This window comes from Crotalus tigris, unplaced genomic scaffold (genome assembly GCF_016545835.1).
Source record: "Crotalus tigris isolate CLP2741 ecotype Arizona unplaced genomic scaffold, ASM1654583v1 scf7180000022074.24022, whole genome shotgun sequence".
Taxonomy (NCBI): domain Eukaryota; kingdom Metazoa; phylum Chordata; class Lepidosauria; order Squamata; family Viperidae; genus Crotalus; species Crotalus tigris.
In genome coordinates this window covers 13,935-21,204 of record NW_024098854.1, presented here as the reverse complement: position 1 = coordinate 21,204, position 7,270 = coordinate 13,935, and the positions used below count along the sequence as shown (strand labels likewise).

General features: G+C 45.6%; 1 long non-coding RNA gene across 6 annotated transcripts; it reads right to left on the bottom strand.

Annotated features, from left to right (window-relative positions):
• Positions 1–353: 353 nt before the first annotated feature.
• On the bottom strand, positions 354–6,371 carry LOC120296973. 6 transcript variants are annotated; one of them, XR_005553635.1, is made up of 3 exons: positions 6,344–6,371; positions 1,181–1,391; positions 354–601 (listed from the first exon to the last, which is right to left on the bottom strand). It is a non-coding gene; the product is annotated as an uncharacterized LOC120296973 (long non-coding RNA). The 6 variants fall into 6 exon arrangements; XR_005553637.1 differs by lacking the exon at positions 6,344–6,371 and adding an exon at positions 4,455–4,488; XR_005553636.1 differs by lacking the exon at positions 6,344–6,371 and adding an exon at positions 3,861–3,898.
• Between the last annotated feature and the right edge of the window lie 899 nt (positions 6,372–7,270).

Sequence of the window (7,270 nt, the reverse complement as noted above, 5' to 3'; positions counted from 1 at the left end):
TGTGGCTGCTTTGAGCTTCCATCAAAGGAAGGAAATGAAAGAATAAAAATAAGCCACTTCAGGGCTTCTTTGCTAAACGTTACAGCACACTGGCCACAAGAGGGCAGACTTTGCTGCTTTGACTAAACTCAGTTTTATACGTGTTTGCTTATTATGTATATTCCTTTATCAAAGGTGTACTCTGAGTGCCCCTAGGAGTCAGCAACCTGCGGCTCTGGAGCCGCATATGGCTCTTTGAGCCTTCCCCTGCGGCTCCCAGCCTCCTCTGCAGACAGAGAGAGAGGCCCTTGTGCTTCCCCCCTCCTCTCTCTCTCTCTCTCTCTCTCTCTCTCTCTCTCTCTCTCTGTGTGTGTGTGTGTGTGTGTGTAAAAAAGAGAGTGGACTCACAGTGTTCTCCGACGAGCTAAAAAGCTTACTGGATGGCACTCCTCCTTTTGCTGCGTCTCTGCAGGAAGCAGGAAGGGCAGGAGAGAGCTAGCTAGCCCAGCTATGCTGACTCAGGAATTCTGGGAGTAGAAGTCCCTGAGTCATAAAAGATGTTTTCGGTTGTAAATGGGTCCAAGTGGCTCTTCGAGTGTTTTGGGTTACCTACTCCTAGGGCCTAAGAAAAAAGCACTGAGTTGTAGGAATCATAACAAATCACCAGAATTCTTGATCGGTTTAATTTCCTGCTTTTACAAGCTGGTCTTGGGGTGAAGAGAATCAAATCCTGCCACAAGACCTCCCAGTTGCTATTGGCACAGCCTTCTCAAAACAACACAACTCCATATTTTGAGCTGGAGCACAGGCTTGAACCAGAGGAGCCGGTCAAATTTCCCCCGAACCCTGAATTAACCACAAAACACCGGCTAAAAGGAGAATAGTTTCTCCTTTCTGTTATGTTTTTCCTTCTAAACAGTAGAAGAAAATACAGTGAGCAATTGCTTTGGGAGATCAACAATAACAACAATAGAGTTGGAAGGTCTTGTAGTCCAGCAGGAAAGCCTATAGTACCACTTCAGACAAATGGTTGTCAAGTCTCTTCTTAAAAACCTGAGGCCCTACTCTTTCCTTGCCCAAAAGAGGGCAAAAAAGTCAGGCTTTCCCAAGATATGAAAGACTATGTTGTTATTTTAGGGGCAAAGTCATCAGAACGCAGCCTTAGGCAGGAATAGCAGCCACACAAGGAAATCAACCTTACCTGCCAACTTCCAGTCACACATGCGCAGTAGTCCTCCACTGTCTTACACACCGACCTCCCCGGGATGGCCAACTTCCTGTCCGTTTCTGTGGCCGTCCTTCCACTTCCATTCAGAACGACCTTCTCGGCATGGCCGACTTCCTGTCCCTAAGCAGGCGGCTGGATGCCGGTACGAGAGACTAGGAGGCTGGGTCTCTTTGTGCCCTTTCCACTTCAGAGGGAGAAAAACAAGAGGCCAAATTGGGAACATAGAGATACAGTTCATATGTTGGAAACATAAATTTCAGGGATTCTTTCTCAGGCTTAGTTGCCCCATCTGCATTTGTAAAATGGCCCGTGGGCCCTGTTTTACAGCCGGAGAGGGCAAGACAGGTTCAGGGAACAGAACAGTCGGGATTTTGAGGTTATTCTTTTGCATCTGTATTATTAGAAGCCTTGATATTAATAATTATAGAGCAGGGCTTTTCAACCAGTGGTATGTGTACCACTTGTGGTACTTTGCCACATGGCCTGTAGACCGTGATTGCAAGTCAAGTGTAGTAGGGGAGGGGAATGAGCCTATCGTGGCTTATTAATATTAATAAGGTTTTAATAATAAAGAATAATCATCATCTTAAAACGCCATTAAAGAGGTTTATTTATTTTTGTGGCTGCAGTATCTGATTTGACAGAGTTTTCTGTCCCTTGGCTATAGGATGGAGGCCATTAAAAAAAGCCTACCATTGACTCCAAGCTAAAGCTATGAGACGGGAAAGTGTGCCCTCTTCTGGTCAAAAACGGGTATTGTGGCCACCAAAAGAAATAAACCTTTTTAATGGCATTTTAAATTCTCTATCTTTATTAACAGTATTAACACCTTATTATTAATAGGGCCAGGGGAGGCCCGTTTGCTGCAACGCAGGCGCGGAAGAAGAAATCTGCTTCAAAAGCCTTAAATCTAGTTAAGGAGGACTATGATGCCCTATTAATATTAATAAGGTTTTAATAATAAAGAATAACCTTAAAATGCCATTGAAAAGTTTTTTTTTAATTTTTATTTTTAACCAACAAAACAGAACAAAGCAAAATATAACACACATACACATACAATATATACTCCTTTTTTTTACAGCAATTACGTAACGGTAATCTAATATTTACATTTCCCCCTTATTCTTCTTTAGAATATTTGTCCTTATAGCCCCATTATTTCTTATTTACATTTTTCTTCCTACATGTTCTACTTCTTACTAAGAATAATTCATATTATTATACATTATTATAGACATATTTTCACTTTTGACCTTTATTTATTCTCCTCTATTGAAAAGTTTTTTAATGGCTCCTCTACCTGCTTCAATCACAGGATGGCACTGTTTTTTGACCCTTAATACCATTCAATAACTTCAATAGATCAATAATAATAATCTTAAAATCATATTAAAAGGATTTATTTCCTTTTGTGACTGCTATTCCTTCTTTAACCGTAGGACTCAATTCTTCCCAGAGGGCTTGACCGCTTTAGTCTCAATAAATAACTTCCCCTCTCCCAGGAAAAAGGCGATGGGAGCATAAGGGGGCCTCCTGTGGACTTTCCTCACTGTTTTTAAATATCCCTAGGCTACACCCAACCTAAGCAAAGCAGCTACCAACAGAATAAGAGACGTGGAGTTCCAGCTAGAACTTAACAGAATCTCTCTCTGCAGCAAGAAAATGGATTAAATGGGGTGTGTGGGGACCAGCAAGGTATCTGAAAGACCTGAGCTTTCCTAAGAGAGGAATCCTACCTCCTGCTATTTCCCACCAAAACTGCAATATTTAGAGGAGCGGGGGTAATCGCAACCTCCCACCGTGTTTCCCACTGCCTCTTGCGGTTTTTACTGGGCTCCCAACCTTCCTCCAGTTCCATCCCCGTCTTTTTAAAAGGAAAAGCTTTAATCTCACTGAAGCTGGCAAAAAAGGGGGGGAAAAATCCTCAAGAACAACTTATCTGTTTTCCCCCAGTTCCTTCTTAACAGCCACAGAAAGGGGGGGGGGTCACCCATTTGGCAGAGGGAGCGTGACCTCCTTTCTCCACTGCCTTTTCCAAAAAGGCTGAAGGTTTCATCCGGCAGGCGTCCCCACCCTTCCTCCCCACCCTTCCTCCTGGCCGCTACATTAGTCGATGCAGCTGTGACTGGGGGAAGTTAGCAAAATTGCAAGCCGGACTCTGCAAAGACCCGGGTCTCCTGCTTCCCCCAGAGAGACCTGCTTTACCTTTCTCTTACCTCTGGGCGGTGGGTGGGCTGTTTACGGCAACCTGGAGAGGAAAGGAAGGAATCTCCTATCCGTCCTAACCCTGACTTGTTTTGGACGAAGGTCTACAAAGTTAGATGGACGGCGAACAAAATAATAAAAGCCATTAGTTGCGACTTCTCACGTCTCATCCCTTTTATCCATCCTTTAAATGATAAACCTAGAAGGGAACGATAGGTTATACACAGTTTCAAAATAAACTGCATTTATTTTTATATTGATCGTTTCTTAATAAAAATGCACACAATTTCAAATAGAGATTTGATATTGCGCCTAGATTAATACAGAGGGATCTCTAAGAAATATAGTTTAGAAACATCAAACCTAAATACAAACCTACATACGTACGATCTCCTTAAAGAAATAGCAGGGCAGGACAAACAATACTATTCTTGAATAAAAACACCTGGATTTGCTTGAAGGGGGCGAGCGGGGTGCACTTTTAGGAGGAGCAACCTCTTAAGGTGTAACACAGGGAAGCGCGATACGACTGGGTTCTTCTACATCCGGGACTCGGGCCCTGGGAAAACACCATTCAACGGCTGCCTTGCTTGGCAGCCTTGGAGGAGACCCCCGAGACGGGTCGGAACCCCCTTCCCGACCCGGACGCCAAAAGCCTGGAGTGTGCCCCGCCGGCCCCACCTCTAAAAAGGAGCTAAAAAGAAGCCGCGGCTGAGCTCGCATAAACGACCCCAAAGTGTGTTATTAAAACAAGCTAACTTCGTCTCTACGTTCCCAATTTAGCCCCTATAGCTGAAAGGGAAAGAGCGCAAAGAGACCAGGTCTCGCAACCTCCGATGCCGCCGCCGCCACCGGTTCTCGGTCGCATTCTTACGGACGGGGGCGGCCAAAGGCCAGACGGACATCTTAGGGGAGAGGACCAAACGAGTGGCCGGGGAGGAGGCGGGGGAGGGGGAAGGTGGGGATCCCCCGCTAACTAGGTAACAGAGAAAGCCGGTATCTTTCTGGAATCAGGAAATGCGGGGATGGCTCGGCAAACCTGAGGCAGTAGCAGGCTTCCTTTTTTCCTTCCCGAGGCCTCGCCGGTAGACGTGCGCTCCGTCAACGTAGTGCAGAAAAGAGCACGGGAAAAAGCAGGGAACGGACAGGAAGTTGGGGACGGCCTCGGCGGATGGACAGGAACTCGGCCGTACTGGGAACGTCGTCGTCGTCGGTGGTCATGCTACGGGACGGAAAACTCTGCCCTCCTGTGGTCAAAAACGGGTACTGCGGTCGCCGAAAAAATAAAGCTTTTAAATGGGATTTTAAGGCTATTTATTTTCCCCCGTCTTTATTAGTAGCCTCTTATTAATATTAATAGGGCGACGGGAGGCCCTATTGCCATTTTCAAAGGTTTATTTCTTTTGGTGGCTGCTATACCCGGCTTGGCCACGGGAGGGCACTGTTTTCCCTCCCTTAGCGATAGCGGCATTGAGGCCGTGGAAAAGGCCTAAGGTGGCCTCGATGGTAAATGCTATGGGACGGGTATTGCGGCCGCCAAGGGAAATAAGCCTTTTGAATGGGGTTTTCAAGGCTTACCTCGTTGATCGGACGTGGAGTCCGCCCTGCCCAGAAGGTCCCCGAAAAAAAGGAAGTGGAAGGACGATTAAGAAGGACGGACCGGAAGTCGGCCATATTGGGAAGGTCGCAATTTAAAGACCCTGGAGGACGGCGAATTTGCGCGGACAGGAAGTCGGACATACTGAGGTCTACCCGAAAGGAAGTAGGGGGAAAGATTAAGAACGAAGGGACGGAAGTCGGACATGATGGAAAGGTCCTTTTACCGCAGCACCTGGGGGACGGCCGATACCGACGGACAGGAAGCCCGCCGTCCAGAGAGGGCCTCTCGCAGATTCCTCGTCAAGAACCAGCCGGCCGACACGCGCAGAAGGCCGAGGGAAGCGGCCCGTCCCTTTCGGAGGAGCATAGAGTGGCGGCCCTTTGGCTGACGCTCTGCGCTTTGGGGCTTAGCTTCTCGGTGTCCCGATCCTGGGCAAGTGGCCTACGACGGCCTCCCTGGTAATGCTATGGGACGGGAACCACTGCCCTCCTGTGGTCAAAAACGGGTACTGCTGCCGCCCAAAGAAATAAATTGAATAGCATTTGAAGCTTATTCTTCTCTATTTTTATTCTTAACGCCTTATTATTAATATTAACGTGGCGACGGGGGGCCCGGTCGGTGCGACACGGGCGCAGAAGAAATCCTGGTTCCAATCTTAAACCGAGTTAAGGCCTATCGTGGCTTATTCATATTAATAAGTGTTAATAATCAAGAATAATCATCTTAAAGAGGTTTATTTATTTTTCTGGCCGCAGTATCTGATTTGACCAGTTTTCCGTCCCTTATCAGGGCTGGCTCAGGAATTCTGGGAGTTGAAGTCCACCAGTCATCAAAGAGCCAAGGTTGCCTACCCCTGCCTTAGCTATAGGATGGAGGCCATTAAAAAGGCCTAGGATGGACTCCAAGCCAAAGCTATGGGACAAAAAACTGTGCCCTTCCGGGGTCAAAAATGGGTATTGCGGCCACCCAAAGAAATAAACCTTTTTAATGGCATTTTAAAATGACCGTATTCTCTATCTTTATTAACGGTATTAACACCTTATTAATAGACGAAGGTCTACAAAGTTAGATGGACGGCGAACAAATTAATAAATGCCATTAGTTGCAACGTCGCACGTCTCACCCCTTTTATCCATCCTTTAAATGATAAACCTATAAGGGAACGATAGGTTATATACTTTTTCAAAATAAACTACATTTATTTTTATATTGATCCTTTCGTAATAAAAATGCACAATATTTCAAATAGATATTTGATATTGCGCTTATATTAATACATAGGTATCTCTAAGAAATATAGTTTAGAAACACCAAACCTAAATACAAACCTACATACGTACGATCTCCTTAAAGAAAAAGAAGGGCAGGACAAACAAAACTATGCTTGAATAAAAACATCTGGGTTTGCTTGAAGGGGGCAGCCGGGTGCACTTTTAGGAGCAACCTCTTAAGGTGTAACACAGGGAAGTGCGATACGATTGGATCATGGAGAAAGCTAGGGAGTTCCAGAAAAACATCTACTTCTGCTTCATTGACTACGCTAAAGCCTTTCATTGTGTGGATCACAACAAATTGTGGCAAGTTCTTAAAGACATGGGAATACCAGACCATCTTATTTGTCTCTTGAGAAACCTATATGCGGGTGAAGAAGCAACAGTGAGAACTGGACACGGAACCACGGATGGGTTCAAAATTGGAAAAGGAGTCCGGCAAGGCTGTATACGGTCGCCCTGCCTATTTAACTTATATGCAGAGCACATCATGAGAAAGGCAGGGCTAGATGAAACAAAAGTTGGAATTAAGATTGCCGGGAGAAATATCAACAACCTAAGATATCCAGATGATACCACTCTAAGGGCAGAAAGTGAAGAGGAACTAAGGAGCCTCTTGATGCGGGTGAAGAAGGAGAGTGCAAACGTTGGCTTGAAACTCAACATTAAGAAAACCAAAATCATGGCATCCGGCCCACTCAATTCCTGGCAAATAGATGGGGAAGAAATGGAGGTGGTTACAGATTTTATTTTTCTAGGCTCCAAGATCACCTCAGATGGGGACTGCAGCCAAGAAATTAAAAGACGCTTGCTCCTGGGAAGGAAAGCTATGGCAAATCTAGACAGCGTACTAAAAAGCAGAGACATCACCCTGCCAACAAAAGTGCGTATAGTCCAGGCCATGGTTTGCCCAGTTGCAATGTATGGCTGTGAAAGTTGGACCATAAGAAAGGCTGAGCACCAAAGAATTGAGGCCTTTGAACT